Source organism: Dendrobates tinctorius, unplaced genomic scaffold (genome assembly GCF_039654945.1).
Source record: "Dendrobates tinctorius isolate UK_male_01 unplaced genomic scaffold, ASM3965494v1 ptg000188l, whole genome shotgun sequence".
NCBI classification, from domain to species: Eukaryota; Metazoa; Chordata; class Amphibia; order Anura; family Dendrobatidae; genus Dendrobates; species Dendrobates tinctorius.
Window position 1 is genome coordinate 2406676 of NW_027361855.1, and position 25172 is coordinate 2431847.

General features: G+C 46.4%; 1 long non-coding RNA gene across 1 annotated transcript; it reads right to left on the reverse strand.

Annotated features, from left to right (window-relative positions):
* Nucleotides 1–7694: 7694 nt before the first annotated feature.
* Nucleotides 7695–15530, reverse strand: LOC141055600 (uncharacterized). The gene is made up of 2 exons (XR_012221499.1): nucleotides 15345–15530; nucleotides 7695–9875 (listed from the first exon to the last, which is right to left on the reverse strand). It is a non-coding gene; the product is annotated as an uncharacterized lncRNA (long non-coding RNA).
* Nucleotides 15531–25172: the final 9642 nt, after the last annotated feature.

Sequence of the window (25172 nt, forward strand, 5' to 3'; positions counted from 1 at the left end):
AGGACTTGTTATGACTTTATGCTTTTGTTTAATATTTGTTATGGCAGACTGATGAAGACCAATTGTAGGCCGAAACATCTTTTGTAGGACTGCGCACAAATAAAAACTTCACTTATAAAGGACCATTCAGTTGAGTGCCAAGTTACTTTATTAGTCACCTGATCTCAACCCAAATGAAAATGCATTTCACTTGTTAAAGACTAAACTTCAGACAGAAAGGCCCACAAACAAACAGCAACTGAAAACCACCACAGTGAAGGCCTGGCAGAGCATAAAAAGGAGGAAACACAGCATCTGGTGATGTCCATGAGTTCAAGACTTCAGGCAGCCATTGCCAACAAAAGGTTTTCAACCAAGTACTAGAAATTATCATTTTATTTACAATTATTTAATCTGTCCAATTACTTTTGGTCCCTTTAAAAACAGGGTGGCACATGTTAAGGAGCTGAAACTCCTAAACCCTTCATCCAATTTTAATATGGATACCCTCAAATGAAAGCTGAAAGTCTGAACTTCAACTGCATCTGAATTGTTTTGTTTAAAATTCATTGTGGTAATGTCTAGAACCAAAATTAGAAAAATGTTGTCTCTTTCCAGATATATATGGACCTAACTGTATACACGAGTATAAGCTGAGATTTTCAGACCATTTTTTTAGGCTGAAAGTGCTCCACTCGGCTTTGACTCAAGTCATTGTCCCAGGGGGTCAGCGTGGGAGGGGGAGCTTTTTTTTTTTTTAAATCACAGCAGCAGCATATGGGGCATATTATTCTGTGTAACATCTTATGGTGCCATCAACTTTTGTGGAGCATTATATGGGGCATATTCTATGGAGCATCTTATGGGGCCATCAACTTTTATGGAACATTATATGGGGCATATTATTCTATGAAGCATCTTATGGGGCCATCAACCTTTATGGAACATTATATGAGGCATATTATTCTATGGAGCATTTTATGGGGCCATCAACTTTTATGGAGTATTATATGGGGCATATTTTGTATGGAGCATCATATGGGGCCCATCATGAACTGTATGGAGCATTATATGTGGTTCCTGATTCAATATGGATATTTAACCTATATTTAACCTACTGATGTCTCAATTAATTTTACTTTTATTGGTATCTATTTTTATTTTTGAAATTTACCAGTAGCTGCTGAATTTCCCACCCTAGGCTTATACTCGAGTCAATAAGTTTTCGCAGTTTTTTGTGACAAAATTAGGTGCCTCGGCTTATACTCGAGTATATATGGTAAATATTTTTATGGAAAAAAATTATAAATAAAAGTACACATTTGGTATTGCCGTGTCTGAAACGATCCAACCTATAAAACTGTCCCACTAATTTACCCCTTTAGTAAACACCGTAAAGAAAGCAAAACATAATGCTTTATCATCACACTGCCGAAAAAAAAGTGGAATAAAACGCGATCAAAAAGATGAATATAAACATTGTACCGCTGAAAACGTCATCTTGCCCATCAAAAAACAAGTCATCATACAGCTAAATCAGTGTATGACAACAGAATAAAGTGATGCAAAAAATAAATATTTTTTCTATAAAATAGTTTTATTGTGTAAAAGCGCCAAAGCACAAAAAAAATTTTAAATGGGGTACAGCTGTAATCGAACTGACCCAAAGAATAAAGCTGCCTTATGAATTTTAGCACACACAGAACGACTTTAAAAAAAATCTTAAATTGCTGGTTTTTGTTCATTCTGCCTCAAAAAAATCGGATAAATGAATGATTCACCGCACTCAACAAACTGATCATATGCAAAAAACTCATATATTTATTGAATGTGTCCAATCCATCAAAAAAAGAAGAAAGAAGTGCCCAAGCAGATATCAAGAAATGTACACACAAAAATACCCGACGTTTCGATCCACCCGGATCTTATTCATGGGGTACACTAAAACAAAAGGATATACATAAAGCAAAGTGAATAAAAACATATATACAAAATAAACATATCACGCGTAGATAGGTATTCATGAATGTATAAACATGATGGAGATATGAAAAAAAAAATTTAATATATAGATGAACAAACATGTATAGTCATAGATAGAAGCCTAATGCATCGCTGAAGCATAATTTTAAAGACATTTATATAATACGTTAGGTAGTCAAAATACACATGTTCCAAACTAGCAATATGAGATTCAGAGACCAGAGACCATGGATTTACCTCAATTTGATTAATAACGGACCTAGGGCACTCGGAGAGGATACAAGGTAACTGAAGAGAATATACATGGAAAAATGTAAGTTATTTCATCATTATATGGTATAGTAAAAAGATCTAGTTCAGTAAGAATATATGTGCTATACCTGGAAGGTTCGTAGAAAATAGCTTCGACAGATATCGTCTAGTTAATGTAATGAAAATACAAAGGATAGAAATAGATTCCCACTAAATGAAGAAGGAGATATGCAGTATCCATTACTATGACATTAAAGAGGATAGATGATTAAAAAGGTTAATGTAAAGGTATGTAATATACCTTAAGGTGGGTAGATTCTGACTTGAGGCAATAATTTTAAAGTTTGCACCTGAGGTAGATAATGTTTAGCCAGAAATTGCCATATAGGAATTTCAACCTGTGAAATGGGTGGCACATATTAACAAAAGTAAGGAAGGGAGGGGTAGGGATGCCAGTACTGAAGTGCAATAGGTGGTGCATAAAAATAACATGAATTACCTGAGGTAGATAGTGTTTTGCTTGAGGCTACAGTGGCCGTATCTTGGGAATTTCAACCTGCAGGGTAAGCGGCACAGAAAGGAAAAAGTGTAATGATGCCCTCATAAAAGTGTACTGGATAATGAATGCACAGTGTGGATTACCTGAGGCAGATAGGATTTTACCTGAGGCAGATAGGATCTAGCCTGAGATTGCAGTGGCCGTCATGAAAGAACTCCCACCTGTGAAGTGAGTGGCACATAGTAAGAACAATGGTGCCGATAATCCGGTGCAATGTAATGTATGTTCATCTTTTAGGAGTTACCTGGGGGATCCTGAGCAAGAGAAACAGGGGATGCAGGTGGCGCTCCTGCGCCCTACCTTGTGGCAGATGAGAGGCTGACATGGTCTGCAATGAGGCCGGTTTTAAATAAGACGCTGAGTACCGCCGGACCGGAAGTGACTCAGTGTTGTGAAAGAAAGACAGCATGCATGTGTGGGGATGATCAGGGTTAGGGAGGGGCGCGTCTGTATGATAGGGGAGGCTCTAATCATCAAGCAGCATATGTAGCAAGGCGTGCTTATATAAAGGAGGAAGAAAGTTGTTGTATACATGAAGCGTCGCCATGGGGAAGGGGGCGTGGCTTAAGGGAAGGAAAACAAGGGGATTTATTGTATTGAGGACAGGCAGGCCTATTGGCAAACTCGAGAAAAAGTGTGTTGATGAGAATTCTTCATTTAGTGGGAATCTATTTCTATCCTTTGTATTTTCATTACATTAACTAGACGATATCAGTCGAAGCTATTTTCTACAAACCTTCCAGGTATAGCACATATATGCTTACTGAACTAGATCTTTTTTTCTGTACCATATAATGATGAAATAACTTACATTTTTCCATGTATATTCTCTTCAGTTACCTTGAGGGGACGTGTATCCTCTCCGAGTGCCCTAGGTCCGTTATTAATCAAATCGAGGTAAATCCATGCTCTCTGGTCTCTGAATCTCATATTGCTAGTTTGGTATTTTGACTACCTAACGTATTATATAAATGTCTTTAAAATTGTGCTTCAGCGATGCATTAGGTTTCTATCTATGACTATACATGTTTGTTCATCTATATATAAACAATTTTTTTTCATATCTCCATCATGTTTATACATTCATGCATGCCTATCCACGCGTGATATGTATATTTTGCATATGTTTTTATTCACTTTGTTTTATGTATATCCTTTTGTTTTAGTGTACCCCATGAATAAGATCCGGGAGGATCGAAACGTCGGGTATTTTTGTGTGTACATTTCTTGAATTCTGCTTGGGCACTTCCTTCTTCTTTTTTTGATGGATTGGACACATTCAATAAATATATGAGTTTTTTGCGTATGATCAGTGTGATGAGTGCGGTGAATCATTCTTTTATTTGTACAAGACCCCAGTGGTCTAATTCAACAGCACCTACTTTACCCTAGACCTTGAGTGCGCACCATCTTCATACTTATTATCTCAAAAAATCAGAACAGAAAGCAATCAAAAATATCATGTGCCCGAAAAAGGTAACAGTAAAAACGTCAACTCGTCTCGCAAAAAAACAAATTATAGCTCCCAAAATAAACTTCTTTGAAGCACCTTTGGGGTTCAATGTGTTTACCATACATATAAATACATTTCTTGATGAGTCTAGTTTCCAAAATGGGGTCACTCATGAGGGGTTTCCACTGTTTAGGCACACCAGGGGCTCTCGAAATGGGACATGGTGTCCGCTAATGATTCCATCAAATCTTGCATTAAAAAAAAAATTAAATGAAGCTCCGTCCCTTCCAAACCCTGCCGTGCACCAAAATAGTAGTTTTCTTCTTCATATAGAGGATCAGCGTACTCAGGAGTAATTGCACAACAAATTGTACAGTGTATTTTTCTCCTGTTACCCTTATGAAAATGCAAAATTTGGGGATAAAAAACATTTTTTGGGGGAAAATGTGAACTTTTTATTTTCATGACACAACCTTATAAACTCCTGTCAATGTGCTCACCATACATATAGAGAAGTTCCCTGAGGGGTCTAGTTTCCAAAATGTTGTCACTTTTTGAGGGATTTTAATTGTTTAGGCACATCGGGGGCTCTCTAAACAAAACATGGTGTTTACTAATTGTTCCAGCAAATTTTGCATTATAACATTAAAGTGGTTCTTCTTCCCTTCAAAGCACTGCCGTGAACCCAAACAGTGGTTTTCCCCCACATAAGGTGTATTGCCATGTTCAAGAGAAATTATACAACACATTTTTGTGTCCATTTTTTCCTATTACACTCTTCATAGGACAGTTTATGTCAAAGTCAATCATTAGCATTTTCCAATCTTTCATTTCAATACTTTTAAGATATATATTACAAAGTAATTACCATATATACTCCCATATAAGCCGATATTTTCAGCCCATTTTTTGGGCTGAAAGTCCCCTCTCGGCTTATACGCAAGTCATATACTAGGCGGTCGGTGGGGGAGGGGGAGCGGGGGTGTCAGGTCATACTTACCCCTTCCTGGCACGGTCTCTGCAGCGGTCACATGGTACCACTCATTAAAGTCATGAATATGCACATATATATGACTTTAATGAGCGTTACCATGTGACTGCTGAAGAAAGGAGCCTGAGACCGGGAGAAGCAGGGGGCCTCAGAGACCGCACCAGGAGGGGGTAAGTATAAGCTATATTCACCTGTCCACGGTCCATCGCTGCGCGCTCCTCTGCTGTCTTCCGTCCTCTGTCTTTGATGTTCAGGCAGAGGGCACGATGACGTAGTAAGTGTGCGCCCTCTGCCTGAATATCACTGACAGAGGGACCCGGCAGACATGGGGGCATGCAGCAATGGATGGAGGATCGTTAAGTATCGCCAGTGCCGGGGTCCTGAGCCAGCAGTGACATCAGAACCTGTCACCGCCTGCTCAGGACATCGGCACTAGGCCCCCAGCGACGAGAGGTGAGTATGTCATTTTTTTTTATTTGCAGCGTCAGCAGCAGCAATATATGGGGGCATAATTATGGAGCAGCATATGGGGGCATAAATATGGAGCAGCATATGGGGGCATAATTATGAAGCATCTTATGGGGGCATAATCTATAGAGCATCTTATGGGGCATAATCTATGGAGCATAATCTATGGAATACCTTATGGGGCCATAACCTTTATGGGGCAGCATATGGGGCATTATTAACCTTTGTGCAGCATTATATGTGGCGTATTTTGTATGGAGCATCTTATGAGGCCATCATGAAGTGTATGGAGCATTATATGGGCTGTATTTTGTATGGAGCATCTTATGGGGCCATCAAGGACTGTATGGAGCATTATATGGGTCTCCTAATTCTATATAGATGTTCAAAAACATTTAGCCTACTGATGTCTCAATTAATTTTACTTTTATTGGTATCTATTTTTATCTTTGAAATTTACCAGTAGCTGCTGCACTTTCCACCCTAGGCTTGTATGCGAGTCAATAAGTTTTCCCAGTTTTTTGTGGCAAATTTAGTGGGGTCGGCTTATACGCGGTTCGGCTTATACATGAGCATATACGGTAAGTATTACCTTTCACAACTAGTATGGCACAGAAGATGGGGTAGTGGTGGGCAATTCTAGACCTATATTTCACTAATATATCAGACAAAATATCAAAATAGGGGTCAGTTTGGTCATAGTGACCACAGCATAAATAAATTTTCACAAAAATTGTAAACTTCAAGAAGGCTAAGAGTGGACCTAATTGTCAGAAACTGGGACAATGTCCTCAGAAATAAATGTACATAAAGGAAATTGGATTTTATGAGCGTCCTGAATAGAATCTACACAATATATATCCTATGGGAATAAGTAAGTCAGATATGGGAAGAAACATCTATTGCTAAATAGAGCTGTAATGGGCACAATAAATTACAAAAAGAAAGCTTAAGTAGTGATGAGTAGTGTTGAGCATTCCGATACCGCAAGTATCGGGTATCGGCCGATATTAGCGGTATCGGAATTCCGATACTGACTTCCGATACTTTCGTCATATCGGATACCGGAATCGGAAGTTCCCATCATGCTATGAGCCTGCTTGCTTTGATTAAGCCAATGGGAATCCTCCGAAGTGTGGGCACATCCTGTTAGGCATGTAGGCATGTTAACTATTGGCATGGCTGTGATTGGCTGCCGAAATGATGTCACGATGCACTATAAAAGCCACCGCAGCCGCCATTTCTGGTTCACTCTGCTGTGAATTCAGTTAGGGACAGGCTGCTGTAGAAGACTGTGAGGGACAGTTAGAAATAGCGATTCCACCAAACATCTAGTGCTTTACCCAGGCTACATAAACCACCACTGTAGCCTTCTTTGCCCTAGCAGCAGTGTTCACAGCTGTCTGCAAGGGCTGTGTGAGTGCAGCTCACGCTGTGGAGTGGGTCCTGCAGCCACATCAGGTTGTAGGCTGCCCAGCGTGCCTCACTGCTGCCTCATACATCTTTTAATTTTTGAGCTGCATTTTTTACATAATTTCAATCTAGTGTGCTTCCATCCGTATCCATATACGTTGGTTGCAAACACTAGTAGTAGACAGCGGAGCCTTTCTGCAGCCTGTCAGTGCTAGTGTCCACTTTGCTGCACTGTTCACGGCTGTCTGAGAGGTCTCTGACTGTGTGTGAGTGCAGCTCACGCTGAGTAGTGTGTCCTGCAGCTATGTCTGGTTGTAGGACGCTCAGCGTGCGTCAGTGCCTCACACATATTTTTATTTGAGTGCAGCTCATTTTTTCTTCTATTAGTGTGCATCCATCCGTCTCCATCTACGGTGGTTGCAAACACTATATAGGAGTACACAGCGGAGCCTTTCTGCAGCCTGTCAGTGCCAGTGTTGTAGCTGCTTTTGTTCTGACCAAGCGTCAGCTGTCCAGATCACCAGTGAGTCCGAATCGTGAGGTTTTTCGCCCTTTCTGTTCACAAGCGCTTGGAGACAAAGTGACACACACACTGGTCGTGGCTAAATCACTTTATCTGACGTAATGAAATATAAGACATGTTTTTATACCATTTAAAACAATATGTGACTCTGGAGCTCATTTGGCCCCCACCATCACCTCAGGGTCGTACGTACCTTGTTTACAATATACCCAGAACACGTTGTTGAGAACAAATATGATAACAAGTATAGTTTCCTTGAAGACAGAGACTACTAGTCTACATAAGAATAATTCTAGCAATAATAAGGCAAAAGGCAATTGAAGTCTTAAAGGCATTTAAAGGGATATAAAAGCAAACCATTAACTCTTCTATATCAATTTCCCCCTTTTGTAAATGGTATAACCTTTGCCACAGGGTCAAGTGATGTCCACAAAGGAGCTACTGTCTCATGGGTCTAGTACCCATAAGGGGGCTTCCTACCTGCTTCGCCCATCCACCCTCAGTGTGGACACTCACCTTCCCCATCAGCAATGGCTACCTGGGGTCTAAGATACACTACAGAAGGTTCAGCCTTAGATTTTTTTTTTCCACACATACATTATTCAGTAGCTTAAGTAATACATATATTAGCGCTTTTATGGCTACATAAAACAATAAGCAAAACAACAAAATTTGCATACAAGTCTGCAAAATGCCAAAAATCCATCCTGCTAAGCCATTAAACCAATTTTCTGGATTTAGGAAAGAGCATGTGTTACCTCACCAGGAGTATCTGTTTGCACTGTGTTGCTTTAACCATTGGTCTCTACGTTCACCTATTTTGTCTATACTGGCCCTGATCTGGAGATTGCCAGCAGGGCCGATATAATTACAACAGGTGGGACCAATTATCTGACACATTCAGGTAATCCAGTACTCTAGTATGTTGGTTAGTAACTATGATTAATTGTCTCTGTATTGTATTAGTCTCATTTAGAACTTCAAGAATCTGGAAAATCTGATCGTCCAGGTAGTCGGTACCTTCCACTAATTTATCCCACAGTTGTGTTATGAAGGGGTATATTAGCATACTACTGAATATTTTGTTATCCCCATCTCTACTAGATGCGGCCTACCATTTGGCTGGGGCTTATTGTCTGCAGCCCTTCTATACAAAGTGTGAATTGGGACTGCTGCTGTGTCTATTTTACTATGAGGAACTATGAAAGTGGCTGGTGTCAGTTTAGCAAGAGTGCAGACCCCTCTTATGTCTGGCCTTCCCACCTGTAGGCTCGATGTCCACAAACCAAGAATACTCCTTCAGGGAGAACACAAATGTGACCCGGGGTCTGTATACATTGGTATAAACTCAAAAGTCCTGACCTACTGCAGGCTTATGGGCACACCAAGTATTATTCATTGGTTTTCCCCTTATACCAGATGTACATTTACCCCTTTCTTTCCTTATTATTTTACCCATAGAAGCTCTACAGCCTTCAATACCATCCTGGTACATCGTCTTATTAACCTGTGTTTGATCATGAGTGTATATGCGGAAGCAATTATTGTCCTCACCACAGGTGTCTGCTGCAGTGTGTTGAAGACTGAACCACCGTCCATCATTGGGAATAGGGTCTGAGTGAGGGATTTCAGTCCTCCTCCTGGCGACCATATTTCCGACATCTGAATCATATTCCCGCCACCACATTTGTACCTTTAGGCCGCGTTATGTTAAACTGAAACCAGCGATTAGCGGCCCATTCGACTATAGTCATTGAGGCAGATATATCACGGGGCACACCTAGATTGAGTCCAAGTCTCATTGTATATGCAGTGTGGGGTTAATACCTCCCATGTCTCCAGAGGTAAGGCTAAGAACGGCATAGTCCTCGCGGATACAGGGCTGTGTATACAGATCCAACAGTCTTTCGGTTTCTGTCCTTCCATGTCCTTTATAAGAAGAGCATGATGCCGAATAAGTTTGTTGTCCCAATCAGCATTTAAGAGTTTGTCCTGTGTCTCTGTAGAGTGCAGTAACCCTGTCACTGCCAGCAAGGTGATGAGGAGAACAGTCATTCTGCTGTTGACAGGACCTTCTTGCAGTGACTGGCGTGGATCCAGGTGGACTTTCCCTCAAGTTTTACTGAAGTGGATGTGGTCAGCTGGACTTGGAAGGGGCCGTCAAATCGTGGGTCCCGGATCCTTCTCACGTGTCTGCGTATAACCACCCAATCACCTGGATTCAGCTGATGCACATCTGCACTGGCATTAGGATCTGGAATGTATGAGAACACATGTTTATGCACCACATTAAGTCTTTCCTGCTAGGCCTGGACATACAACCGTGTTGCATTTGTAGCACCTGTGGGAAGTACAGACCAGTCTTTGGTGCACTACCAAACAGGACTTCAAAGGGAGACAAGCCTCTCTTTCTATTTGGAGTGTGTCTAACTGAAAAGAGTGCAAGAGGCAAGCACTCTACCCAGCTCTTTCCTGTGTCTGCCATGGCCTTTTGAATTTTCAGTTTAAGTGTCCCATTTAGTCTTTCCACTTTCCCACTACTTTGTGGCCTATATGGTGTATGAAATGTTTGCTGTACACCCAGGGCCTGCATGACTGCCCTCATTATTTCTCCTATGAAGTGTGTACCCCTATCTGTTTCTGTGGCTTCTGGGACACCATACCTGCAGATCAGTTCTTTCATCAGTTTGTCTGTAGTCATTTTAGCATTTGCACATTTTACCGGATATGCTTCCGGCCAACCAGAGAAGAGATCTACACATACTAGGATATTTGCATACACTCCTACCTTGGTAGCTGTATGTCGTCAATCTGCAGTCTCTGAAACGGGTAGAGAGGCCTAGATGTCGCTTTCTTAGGGACTTTTACTGTTCTACCTGGGTTGTGCTGTGCACAGATGAGGCATGATTGTACAAGTTTCGCTGCGTAACTGAAACCAGGAGCGATCCAGAAGGCATCTACCATGGCACACATGTGACTTTTTGAGGTGTGAGTGGGGCCATGAGCTGCTTGCGCCATGATTGGGAACAGGGACTTTGGTGGGCACAATTTATCCTTATTCTCCCATACTCCATTTGAGTTCAGCTCAGCTCCCAGTCTCCCCCGGTGTACCTTCTCTGTTTGGGCAGCCTTTTGCCGGAGGGATTTCAGGACATCTAGACCCAATGTGGCTGGAATACGCTGACTCCCCGCCACCATCCACTGCTCTCTCTAGGCCACCTTGTGCTATTTTAGCAGCCTTGTTCGCCCTTCTATTGCCCTCTACCTCCACGGAGTCACCTTTGTGTGTGCTTTTACCTTGACAATGCCAACCTGGACTGGTAACATCAATGCCTCCATCAATTGTTTCACCAGCTCTGCATTTTTAATGGGCTTCGAATCTGTGAAAATATTAGCGACTTTACCTGCAGCGGCTCTACACGCCTCAGTGAGTGCCTTCAACTCTGCCTCCTGCGCCGACATGTTAGGAGAGAGTGGTTCCGCTCGGATTACCTCATGTGAGGATACTACTGCATACCCAGTGTAGAATCGTCCATCCTGGTGGTATCTGGGGCCATCTACAAAAAAGAAACTCAAAGTCTGCATTAGGAACAGGTTTTTCATGAACATGTGCAAACTCAGCTGTCTCCTGACTCATCAGTTCTTATGCAGACATGTTCATGCATCATGTCAAAGTATCCTTCCTCACTCACTAATACGGTCACCAATTCCCCCTTTTCTGAATCCACAGGCAGGAGGGTGGCTGGATTCAGAACGTTACATCTTTTGAGGGTGACATACTCAGGAATTAGTAGAGCACACTCAAGTCGGAGCTGTCTGGCCATAGACATGTTTTGGTTGAACTTGTACGAGTATGGCATGGATGTCATATGGGGAATAGATTGTCAAAAGAAATGTCAGTGTGATCTCACATGCCTTTCCTAGTAATAGTGCAGCTGCTCCTACCGCACAGACACAATCAATTGTATTTTGTGTGAGGTCCCGGGTCTGATGACAAGCAGTCATAAAGTGGTTGGAATATTTGTGAAGCGGACCTTATCCAAGGCCTACTGTAGGTCACTAAACCTAGGAAAGTACATAGATGCTGATGTGACCTGGGTAGAGGGAGATCTTGAATTGCCTGTTTCCTATCAGGTGTGTGGTACCTTCGGCAATACAATGTCCCAACAAATGTCACCTTTTGTTTGTAATACTGTAATTTGTCACGTGAGACCTTGCAACCCTTAGGGTCATCCACGTACTGTAATAGTACAATCAGTGGATGAGGTGATTGCCACTACTCAAGGATCCCTGCCATTGCTGCTGAATAGATGGCAGGGGATTTCTTTCCCCCTTTGTTGGAGGACTGTCCAACAATATTGTTCACTTCTATGAGTAAAGGAGAAAGACACTGACAGTCAGGGTGCAGGGGTACAGAGAAGAATGCACCTGCTAAATCAATGACTGTGAAACATTCTGACATTACTGGGATCTGTGACAGTATTGTGTGTGTGTGTTAGGGACGATTGAGGTCACACTCACTGTATCATCATTAATAGCCCTTAAGTCATGAACCTTTCTGTAAGTGTCAGCAAACCCTTGAGTCCTTTTTTTCCTAATGGGATACAAAGAGGTGTCGCAGGGGGAAGATCTTTGCAGTCCGGGGGGGGGGTATCTTTGCACCAGAACCCCTGCCTTAACATACTCTCTAATATCTCTGCTCGGGGTAATTGATTTGGCTAGGCTCAAGGGGTATTGCTTAAAGCAATTCAATCATGACAGGGGGAATGGGCAACCGACCCACATCATTTTTCCCCACTTGCCCAAACAGTGTCTGGCACCTGTCCCATTTCTTCATCCTCAGGCATTTTGGTGTCAGGTGTTAGTTTCACCGTTTTTGTCATATACACCATTGCCACAATCTTACACAAATGTTTATCTGAGAGGGGACTTGTGACTGTAATACCCTCAGGAGAGTACTGTATGATGGCCGGGATCGCACTCAGCACATCTGCTCCCAGTAAATTCATAGGGGTATTGTCACTAACAATAAGTTTTGTAAGTACCACAATTCCAGCACCTCACTGTTTCTAGGTCCTTAGGTCCCTTATTACGTCTCCACTTTTTTTCTTGTGCTCCAGCATACAAGACAGGTCGTCTTATTGTCCTTGTTTGCTCAACTTCTTTAGCTACCTTAAGGAGGTCTTTCGGATCTACATATCTCCATTCAGGTCTGGCTGCCCGTACTGCGTCTCGTAAGTCTTTGTTCATACCGTCAATGAATGCATTCACCAGTATTCTAACATCAAGTGGGTTTATGCAAATGTACCCCATGTCTGCCCATTTCAGCTGTAACTGTCCAAAGTACATCTCTACCCTCTCTCCTTTTTGCTGTGCCACATTAGTCAGGTGTACGGACTGCTCTGATTGTTTCACTATAGCCCATTGTTTTAGTGACTCACAGTACGTCTCCCCAGATCGTGCAGATTTATCATCCATGCCCCAAGCCGGATTCTTTGTCACATCTGTGTGTGTCTTAATTATATGTCCTAGTGCGTCACCTGCCTTTAAACTCACCAACCTCTCTAGGTCTGCCCAGGTACACTTATATGTCTGCTGTACTCCCTTTATGAGTCTGTAAAATGGGAATGGTTGGTCTTCAGGGTCAGGCAGCTGCTTCAGCAAAGCTAGCTGGTCAGAGGGGCTCCAGGGATAATACACCTGCATCTTTCTTATTCTAGTCGCACTTCTAGGTCCTGATGGGGTTGGTCGTCTGATGTCTACTGTCAGCTTACTCCTCAAGGGCCAATGTCCCCACTACCCACTATCCACACTATTATGTCAGCTTCTTATGATCTTGTCTGGACAGGATTTAGCGCAATTCGCTTAGGTCAGTAGCACAGGTCACACAAGTAGCTATTCAGTCTGGGTTTGTCTGAGTCTGATCACAGTGTTTACAAGTCCATCTGTTTTGTCTGGGTCTCTGGTTACACTTTGTCAATCAAACATTCATAATACACCTTTCATACTGCTGCACATTCTCAAGCATCATTTATTCACCTGCTATTTTCTTCCCTTGTCTGTGCCTTTTTGTACATCCAAACATTCACACTCTGGTATTTTTGCCTTTTTCAATATTTGTCCAACCTACCTGTTTCACTGCTTCCTTTCTGCTCTGTCTTTTACAATTTGCATAGCTGTCTTGGATCTCATTGGGGGCACTGACTGTACACAGAAAAAGTTGCCATGGCTTCAACCTTTTTCTGCCGACAGCTCACCTTTCTTCTGAAATGCCCTCCCAGTGTGCCTGGACCTCTGTCTTACAGGCCACACTTAGCAAGTCAGAGAGAGCCTGCCAAGGTGTAGCAGGAAGGCTCCTTGCCTCTCACCCGGTAGACCTACAGGATGTAACGGGAAGGCTCTCTGCCTCTCACCCGTTAGATCAGCTGGCTAGAATAGGATCAGGCCTGAATCCTTCCAGCCCAGCTCCATGGATTGTTGTGGGAAGGCTATTTCAACTTTAGACAGCTCACCTTTCTTCTGAAATGCCCTTCTGTGTGTCTGGACCTCTGTCTTACAGCCCACACATAGCAAGTCAGAGTGAGCCTGCCAAGGTATATCCAGAGGGCTCCTCGCCCTCACCTCTCACCCACAACAAAAAACCCGCTGACTAAAGTAAGAAGGCCCAGGTGTGATAGGCCTCTGACCTACTTTATCAGCCGTACAGTCGGCTACCTCCTCTGTTGATACACAATTTGCTATACAAATCAATCACACAACTAGAAGCAGGTTCAAACACATTAATGACCAAACAATCACTTACACTTACAATTCCCTTCTAAATTAGGCACCATATTTTACTTTTAACTTCCAACTTCAATTAAGTACTGTTGCTTTAAAATGCACAAATCTTTCAGCGCGTACCTTACGGATAGAATTACAGAGAATTTTGAGCACAGCTCACACTCAGCAGATTTAAGAGCGAAGGGAGAAGAAAAACTGCGCAGCGGTATCATTACCCCCTCCCATCAGAGCGTCCTTCACAGAGTTCCGTAGTTCTTTAGACTTATCAAAATCAATTTCTACAAAGAAAACTCAAAATCACGGGATTTCACTGTAAGAGCAGATAACTGTATAATGAGATTAACCATGCCATGCCCTTTTTCTGGCCAAATGCATTCAGGAAACTTTACAATGTAATGCCACATATAACACGAGCTATATCATTACTCAATTAATTCAGTCTCAGATGTAGATTTGAAATATCTATAACGCATCTGTCCGGGATTCCCCCACAACTAGAAAGGTAACAATCTCTTGACACAAAAATGATGTGTGATGATTCATTCATACGTGCTCATTCACGGATTTTTTTTTATACTCAATTACTCATCTCTCATCTTATTCAGAGGTTCTCATAGACATATATACAAGGATTCACACAGCCTGACTATCTTGCACTTTGGATTTGATTGACGCTTTAACCTACAGCAGTGTCCACTGACACTCCGAGAACACCAAAGCCAACTTCTTAAACAACAAGAAACATTGAAAACCAGAGCAACCAAAAACCACAGCCTCATACAAAACTGCACAGAGTCTATCCCAGACTTTGTGCTACACAGTGCACCAGTGCACAACCAGTTAGTATATTAGTATATTGCCAGAACAGTTTAACAGATAATACAGATGACAATTATTATCTTATTACTCTATTATTCAACTCTCATACAGACATACTCACCACTCACTGGTGATGTGGGTTCTTTTTGAACCGTGCTGTTACAGTCTTACCCAGAGATATGTAGACATCCTTAGAAAGGTTGTAGATGCAGAATCAATGTAAGAATAGATGTTCTCACCTGCTGCAGCCTGGATTCTGCATTTTCAACCTCCCAGGAAGCTCCCACATACGGATTCCGAATAGACTGGTTTCCACGGCCCCACGTTGGGCGCCAAAACTGTTGTAGCTGCTTTTGTTCTGACCACTATATAGGAGTACACAGCGGAGCCTTTCTGCAGCCTGTCAGTGCCAGTGTTGTAGCTGCTTTTGTTCTGACCAAGCGTCAGCTGTCCAGATCACCAGTGAGTCCGAATCGTGAGGTTTTTCGCCCTTTCTGTTCACAAGCGCTTGGAGACAAAGTGACACACACACTGGTCGTGGCTAAATCACTTTATCTGACGTAATGAAATATAAGACATGTTTTTATACCATTTAAAACAATATGTGACTCTGGAGCTCATTTGGCCCCCACCATCACCTCAGGGTCGTACGTACCTTGTTTACAATATACCCAGAACACGTTGTTGAGAACAAATATGATAACAAGTATAGTTTCCTTGAAGACAGAGACTACTAGTCTACATAAGAATAATTCTAGCAATAATAAGGCAAAAGGCAATTGAAGTCTTAAAGGCATTTAAAGGGATATAAAAGCAAACCATTAACTCTTCTATATCACCGCTGCCCACTTAGCTGCACTGTTCACGGCTGTCTGAGAGGTCTCTTGACTGTGTGTGAGTGCAGCTCACGCTGAGTAGAGTGTCCTGCAGCTACGTCTGGTTGTAGGATGCTCAACGTGCGTCACTGCCTCACACATATTTGTCTTTGAGTGCAGCTCATTTTTTCTTCTCCTATTAGTGTGCATCCATCCATATCCATCAACATTGGTTGGTTGCAAACACTATATAGGAGTAGATAGAGGAGCCTTTTTTCTGGCCTGTGCCCTGCCGGCGCAGCCAGATTAGGCCGGTTTCACATTAGCGCATTTTATGCGCGCGCACGGCCGGGGGTAGCTCCGCCCCCGATCCGATCCGGCGCCAAAATCGAACTTTTCGGATTTTGGCGCGCACGGCGCACCGTCATAAGTGCGCAGCGCAGGTCAAAGCGCAACTAGCGCACGGCCTGCGCACGATCGGCGCACCCTATGCTAAAGATAGGGTGCGCCGATCACAGGCGCCGCTGTCCGCTAGGAGGCGGCGCTACAAGGAAGGGGCGGGCACGCCGGGCAGAGAGCCGGCTCGGGGGCGGAGCTACCCCCGGCCGTGCGCGCGCTGAAAATGCGCTAATGTGAAACCAGCCTTAGTATTACCAAATTTTTTTGGAGCCTCATCTTTTGCATTGTAGGTTACCTGCCTGCATTGTAATAGCTCCAAAAAGTTGGTGATACTATCAGTTTCAATTCTTTGTTCACATACTTTGAGTTTGTTTCCAACAAAGAAACCACAAAAAAAGTTCACCAAACACTACATTTGGAACTTGTGTAGGCCACATCAGCTCCTATTAAAGTGTAGTCCACACACACACTTCATAAAATTAGTGTTTCTTGTACCTGTAACCAGCTGTTCAGGAATAAGCACACTAAGGCCCCCCTTTGTACTTTTCTGCCTATCTTAAGCAGTCTGGCAAGATGAAGAAGGCAGGGAGTAAGGCGCGTGGGCGTGGGCGTGGGCGTGGAGTTTCAGCAGGGAGAGGACGTGGGGATTCTGCAGGGAGAGGACGTGGGGATTCTGGGCCTGCTGCGGGCACCAGTGAGTCAGCATCCCCCAGTTTTATCAGGCAACAGTCCTTTATGCGCAGCTTTGTAGGACCTCAAAGTACCCCACTGCTGCGGGAGGAACAAATTGAAGCCGTTGTCGGATGGATGGCAGCTAACGCATCAACTTCAATTACTTCCACAGCCTCTCAGGACCAGAGCACCGAAGAGCAACCATCTGTCTCTTCACCACCTGCCAAAGTGCCCAGGCAGTCAGAGAGACATGGAAAGGAGCCATCACAGTCTCTACTTCTGTTCTCGGAATCTGTTGGCTTGGAAAGAGGGGGCCAGCCAAGCAGCATTCCTGAATGTGAAGAAGAGGGAGTATGCAGTGATGCGCAACTTCTTTGTCCCTCTGAATCTGAAGAGGCGAGTGGGCCAGTGCCTATGGTCAGCACACCTCAGTACGCATCAGATGATGACGAGACTCAGTTGCCACTTTCTGGTGCGTACGGTGCTGGCGAGACAACCCCGGAGAAGCAGCTGTTTGAAGAGGGGAGGGAAGATGATGAGGTCTTTGACCCATCATGGCGTGAGGAACAGGAAGGTGGTGGGAGCAGCTCGGAGGAAGAGATTCCCCTACCGGCCAAAACAGGAGGCAGAGGGAGGGGGAAGACTTGGTTGCCTGTACCCTCCACTTCGGCACCCGTTAGGAGCATTCCTCATTCCAAAGGCAAAACGGGCGCTCCCAAGACTTGCAGTGCGTGGTCCTTTTTTGACACAGTTGCAGATGACATTTGCTTTGTCAAATGCAAGCTGTGTCATCAGAAAGTCAAAAGAGGGAGAAATGTCAGCAACCTCAATACCAAAAAATATGTGGAAACATGTGCGCACCAAGCACGAGTTGGAGTTGCAGAGACACCCTGAAGACGTAGGCCAACGTACAGCACCACCTACCACCTATTCAGTTCGTGTTGGGGCCTCTTCCTCCAGCTCACACACTGCTGGTTCGGCTTCCTCACAGGATCGCCAAGGAAGAACCTCTGCCACTGTTGTCCGGAGACCCTGTCATATTCCACCCATAGCAGCACGTTCCGATCCATCACAGCCATCAGTAGCACAAGCATGGGATAAAAGGCGCCCTTACTCGGCAAACCATCCCCGAGCACAGTCTCTGAATGCTGGCATTGCCAAACTTCTGGCAGTTGAAATGCTGTCATTCAGGCTGGTGGACACTGACACCTTCCGGGACTTCATGGCATTGGCAGTCCCCCAGCTGCTTTTATTTCAGCAGGCGAGCCGTCCCTGCACTGCAGAAACATGTTGAGGGCAAAATAAAACATGCGCTACTAAACGCCGTTAGTAGCAAGGTCCACCTGACCACCGATGCGTGGACCAGTAACCATGGACAGGGACGATACCTTTCCCTCACTGCCCACTGGGTCAATGTTGTGGAGCCGGGTACAGATCTGGAGAGTGGCGCTGTACGTGTTCTTCCAACGCCACCTATTGCAGGACTCCAGTCTGTACACATAGACTCCTCCTCCTACTCAAGTTCCTCAGAAACAGCAGAGCAGGAGCCTGTTACGCCCAATATGAGCACAGCCATGGCTAAACGTCAACAGGCTGTACTCAAATTAATTTCTTTGGGGAATCGAAGCCACACAGCGCAGGAGCTCTGGAATGCTATCAAGCAGGAGAGCGATGTGTGGTTTGGGACAGCGAATCTCCAGCCGGGCTTGGTAGTGTGTGACAATGGCCGAAATCTGGTGGCAGCTCTTGGCCTAGGCAACCTCACACACATCCATGTCTGGCACATGTACTTAACTTGGTCGTGCAGAGCTTTCTGAGGGACTATCCGGATCTTGATGCACTGTTGCACAAGGTCCGCATAGAGTGCGCTCACTTGCGGTGTTCCAGCACGGCAAGATCGCGCCTCGCTGCTCTGCAGCGACGATTTGGCCTTCCGGAACATCGCATCATATGTGACCTACCCACCCGGTGAAATTCAACGTTACATATGTTGGAGCGGTTGTGTGAGCAGCAGGCAGCAGTCATGGAGTACCAGCTGCATCAGGCGCAAACAAGTCACACTGTGCGCCGTTCACACTTCAGCACCATTGAGTGGGCCTCTATGAAGGACATCTGCCTCGTTTTGCGTGCCTTCGATGAATCCACGCGGATGGCGAGTGCAGATGATGCACTAGTCAGCATGACTGTCCCCCTTATCTGCCTGCTTCAACAAACACTGCAAGCACTAAGGGATGAGGTTTCGGAAGAGGTGGAGGATGAGGAGTCCCAAATGCCATCTGCTTCTGGACAGTCTGCGCTACGTGTTTCCTCACAAAGGCCTAGGCAGGGGACACTTTGTGAGGAGGATGAGGAGGAGTCGATGGAGGAGGAAGACATCTCTCCAGAGGAGGGAGGTACACAAACCTCTACTCAGTATGTACAGCGAGGGTGGGGTGATGCAGAGCAGGCCGAGGTCACGCCTCAAACAGGGGACAGCGGTTCTTTGGCAGTTGGGAGTCTGCAGCACATGGTTGATTTCATGCTGCAGTGCCTGAGAAACGACCGCCGCATCGCCCACATTCTCGTCTCGGCTGATTATTGGGTGTACACCCTCCTAGATCCTCGCTACCGGGACAGCGTACAAAGGCTCATACCAACGTTGAACCGGGAGCGTAAACTGCGGGAGTACGAAGAGTCACTGGTGCAGTCCATAATGTTTTCCATTCCACTCGACAGCATTGTTGCTAGTGCTTTACAAAGCAGCTCTGTGCGTCGAGGCAGTGGAGGAAACTCTGCACAAAGAGGGAGCAGAGGCAGCGCCGCAGCACAAGGCAAGACCACTATGGCCCAAATGTGGCAAAGTTTTGTGTGTCCACCACAATTGTCTACACCATCAGCGACGCCTCGAGTCAGCAGGAGGCAACGCTTCCGTCAGATGGTGTCAGACTACATGTCTTGCCCTGTCACTGTACTCCCAGATGGCTCTTCCCCCTTCAAGTTTTGGGTCTCTAAGCTGGATACATGGCCAGAGCTTAGCCAGTATGCATTGGAGGTGCTGGCTTGCCCTGCTGCCAGTGTATTATCGGAACGCGTCTTTAGTGCCGCAGGTGGTGTACTAACAGACCGTCGCACGCGACTATCTTCCGATAATGTTGACTGGCTGACTTTTCTGAAAATGAACAAGGCCTGGATCTCAAAAGACTTTGCCATTCCTCTTACAGACTAAATTAGTGTTTGGCAACTGTATCCAGGTCTGCTGGTGTGTTCATTTTTCTACCACCTGAACTATAATCCCTGTGCTTCAACACAGCCAGTTGTCGCTCAGATGTGTCGTCTGCACAGAGAAACACACTAGCTCCTGTGTTGGTGGGGTTCAGTAACGCCAGCTGATCCCCTGCTGTGTGGACGGCAAAGTCACCAGCTCCATCAACATTCAAACCACTACTGATTTTTAACCGTGCCCAACTTAGGTCTCTGGCTCCACTGTCTCTACTATTTCCCCTGGCCTCCAACCCCGCCATCTACATCTCTGAAGTGGCATCAGCACAATCTACACTTGTTTCTGTGTTCCTGTGGCTCAGTCCCATCAGTTTATCCCCTGATGTGTGTCCGGCAAGGTCTCCTGCTCTGTCCACATTCCCATAACCAGTAGTGGGAATGAGGACAGAGCTGACGAACTTGCCGGACAAACATCAGGGGATCAACTGACGGGACTGAGCACCAGTAACACAGGAACAAGTGTAGATTGTGCTGACGCCACTTCAGAGATGTAACTGGTGGGGTTGGAGGCCAGGGTAAATAGTAGAGACAGTGGAGCCAGAGGCCTAAGTGGAGCATGGTTAGAATCAATAGTAGTCAACAACCTCCATAAAAACTGCTGCCCATTGGCCTCTGCATGCGGCATCATGCGTAATCCTGGGCTCCAACAGCGTCAGTTGGTGTTCAGAAGTGTCGTCTCCACAGAGCCAAACACATTCGTTCAAGTGTTTGTGGGGTTCAGCACTGCCAGCTGTTCCCCTGCTGTGGAGATGGCAAGTCTCCTGCTGCCTTCACCTGCCAAAATCCAGTAGGCCCCAGCCTGCTCCTCACCTAATCCTGGGCTCCAACAGCGTCAGTTGGTGTTCAGAAGTGTCGTCTCCACAGAACCAAACACATTCGTTCAAGTGTTTGTGGGGTTCAGCACTGCCAGCTGTTCCCCTGCTGTGGAGATGGCAAGTCTCCTGCTGCCTACACCTGCCAAAATCCAGTAGGCCCCAGCCTGCTCCTCACCTAATCCTGGGCTCCAACAGCATCAGTTGGTGTTCAGAAGTGTCGTCTCCACAGAGCCAAACACATTCGTTCAAGTGTTTGTGGGGTTCAGCACTGCCAGCTGTTCCCCTGCTGTGGAGATGGCAAGTCTCCTGCTGCCTTCACCTGCCAAAATCCAGTAGGCCCCAGCCTGCTCCTCACCTAATCCTGGGCTCCAACAGCGTCAGTTGGTGTTCAGAAGTGTCGTCTCCACAGAGCCAAACACATTCGTTCAAGTGTTTGTGGGGTTCAGCACTGCCAGCTGTTCCCCTGCTGTGGAGATGGCAAGTCTCCTGCTGCCTACACCTGCCAAAATCCAGTAGGCCCCAGCCTGCTCCTCGCCTAATCCTGGGCTCCAACAGCGTCAGTTGGTGTTCAGAAGTGTCGTCTCCACAGAGCCAAACACATTCATTCAAGTGTTTGTGGGGTTCAGCACTGCCAGCTGTTCCCCTGCTGTGGAGATGGCAAGTCTCCTGCTGCCTACACCTGCCAAAATCCAGTAGGCCCCAGCCTTCTCCTCACCTAATCCTGGGCTCCAACAGCGTCAGTTGGTGTTCAGAAGTGTCGTCTCCACAGAGCCAAACACATTCGTTCAAGTGTTTGTGGGGTTCAGCACTGCCAGCTGTTCCCCTGCTGTGGAGATGGCAAGTCTCCTGCTGCCTACACCTGCCAAAATCCAGTAGGCCCCAGCCTGCTCCTCGCCTAATCCTAGGCTCCAACAGCATCAGTTGGTGTTCAGAAGTGTCGTCTCCACAGAGCCAAACACATTCGTTCAAGTGTTTGTGGGGTTCAGCACTGCCAGCTGTTCCCCTGCTGTGGAGATGGCAAGTCTCCTGCTGCCTTCACCTGCCAAAATCCAGTAGGCCCCAGCCTGCTCCTCACCTAATCCTGGGCTCCAACAGCGTCAGTTGGTGTTCAGAAGTGTCGTCTCCACAGAGCCAAACACATTCGTTCAAGTGTTTGTGGGGTTCAGCACTGCCAGCTGTTCCCCTGCTGTGGAGATGGCAAGTCTCCTGCTGCCTTCACCTGCCAAAATCCAGTAGGCCCCAGCCTGCTCCTCACCTAATCCTGGGCTCCAACAGCGTCAGTTGGTGTTCAGAAGTGTCGTCTCCACAGAACCAAACACATTCGTTCAAGTGTTTGTGGGGTTCAGCACTGCCAGCTGTTCCCCTGCTGTGGAGATGGCAAGTCTCCTGCTGCCTACACCTGCCAAAATCCAGTAGGCCCCAGCCTGCTCCTCACCTAATCCTGGGCTCCAACAGCATCAGTTGGTGTTCAGAAGTGTCGTCTCCACAGAGCCAAACACATTCGTTCAAGTGTTTGTGGGGTTCAGCACTGCCAGCTGTTCCCCTGCTGTGGAGATGGCAAGTCTCCTGCTGCCTTCACCTGCCAAAATCCAGTAGGCCCCAGCCTGCTCCTCACCTAATCCTGGGCTCCAACAGCGTCAGTTGGTGTTCAGAAGTGTCGTCTCCACAGAGCCAAACACATTCGTTCAAGTGTTTGTGGGGTTCAGCACTGCCAGCTGTTCCCCTGCTGTGGAGATGGCAAGTCTCCTGCTGCCTACACCTGCCAAAATCCAGTAGGCCCCAGCCTGCTCCTCGCCTAATCCTGGGCTCCAACAGCGTCAGTTGGTGTTCAGAAGTGTCGTCTCCACAGAGCCAAACACATTCATTCAAGTGTTTGTGGGGTTCAGCACTGCCAGCTGTTCCCCTGCTGTGGAGATGGCAAGTCTCCTGCTGCCTACACCTGCCAAAATCCAGTAGGCCCCAGCCTTCTCCTCACCTAATCCTGGGCTCCAACAGCGTCAGTTGGTGTTCAGAAGTGTCGTCTCCACAGAGCCAAACACATTCGTTCAAGTGTTTGTGGGGTTCAGCACTGCCAGCTGTTCCCCTGCTGTGGAGATGGCAAGTCTCCTGCTGCCTACACCTGCCAAAATCCAGTAGGCCCCAGCCTGCTCCTCGCCTAATCCTAGGCTCCAACAGCATCAGTTGGTGTTCAGAAGTGTCGTCTCCACAGAGCCAAACACATTCGTTCAAGTGTTTGTGGGGTTCAGCACTGCCAGCTGTTCCCCTGCTGTGGAGATGGCAGTCTCTCCTGCTGTCTCCACATTCCAAAGACAGTAGGCCTCTGCCTACACCCTCCTATTTCCTGGGCTTCAGCACAGCCAGTTGTAGCTCGGAAGTGCCGTCCACACGGAAAGAGACACTTGCTCCCGTGTCTCAGTGGGGTTCAGTAACGTCAGCTGTTCCCCTGCTGTGTGGATGGCAGTCTCTCCTGCTGTCTCTGCATTCCAAAGACAGTAGGCCTCTGCCTACACCCTCCTATTTCCTGGGCTTCAACACAGCCAGTTGTAGCTCAGAAGTGCCGTCCACACGGAAAGAGACACTTGCTCCCGTGTCTCAGTGGGGTTCAGTAACGCCAGCTGTTCCCCTGCTGTGTGGATGGCAGTTTTTCCTGCTGTCTCTGCATTCCAAAGACAGTAGGCCTCTGCCTACACCTTCCTATTTCCTGGGCTTCAACACAGCCAGTTGTAGCTCGGAAGTGCCGTCCACACGGAAAGAAACACTTGCTCCCGTGTCTCAGTGGGGTTCAGTAACGCCAGCTGTTCCCCTGCTGTGTGGATGGCAGTCTCTCCTGCTGTCTCTGCATTCCAATGACAGTAGGCCTCTGCCTACACCTTCCTATTTCCTGGGCTTCAACACAGCCAGTTGTAGCTCGGAAGTGCCGTCCACACGGAAAGAAACACTTGCTCCCGTGTCTCAGTGGGGTTCAGTAACGCCAGCTGTTCCCCTGCTGTGTGGATGGCAGTCTCTCCTGCTGTCTCTGCATTCCAAAGACAGTAGGCCTCTGCCTACACCCTCCTATTTCCTGGGCTTCAACACAGCCAGTTGTAGCTCGGAAGTGCCGTCCACACGGAAAGAGACACTTGCTCCCGTGTCTCAGTGGGGTTCAGTAACGACAGCTGTTCCCCTGCTGTGTGGATGGCAGTCTCTCCTGCTGTCTCCGCATTCCAAAGACAGTAGGCCTCTGCCTACACCCTCCTATTTCCTGGGCTTCAACACAGCCAGTTGTAGCTCGGAAGTGCCGTCCACACGGAAAGAGACACTTGCTCCCGTGTCTCAGTGGGGTTCAGTAACGACAGCTGTTCCCCTGCTGTGTGGATGGCAGTCTCCGCATTCCAAAGACAGTAGGCCTCTGCCTATACCCTCCTATTTCCTGGGCTTCAACACAGCCAGTTGTAGCTCGGAAGTGACGTCCACACGGAAAGAGACACTTGCTCCCGTGTCTCAGTGGGGTTCAGTAACGTCAGCTGATCCCCTGCTGTGTGGATGGCAAAGTCTCCAGCTGCCTACACAGTCCTACTACTACTGATTTTTAACCGTGCTCCAATTAGGCCTGTGGCTCCACTGTCTCTCGTATTTCCCTTGTCCTCCAACCCTGCCAGTTACAGCTCCGAAGTGGCGCCTGCACAATCCACACTTGTTCCTGTGTTACAGGTGTTCAGTCCGGTCAGTTAATCCCCTGATGTGTGTCCGTCAATGTCGCCTGCTCTGTCCACATTCCCATAACTATACCGGGTTCCAGCACCGTCAGCTGGTCCTCGGTTGTGCCATTGGCTCTTATTCCTTCTGCTGCCCCTCCGGGTGCCAGCACTGTTAGCTGGTCCTCGCTATTTCCATTTGCTCTTGCAGATAATGCTACCCATCCGGGTTCCAGCACCGTCAGCTGGTTCTCGGCAGAGCCTTTGGCCTAGGTGCCTCCATCTCGGTATCCGAGTTCCGGCAACGTCTGCTGGT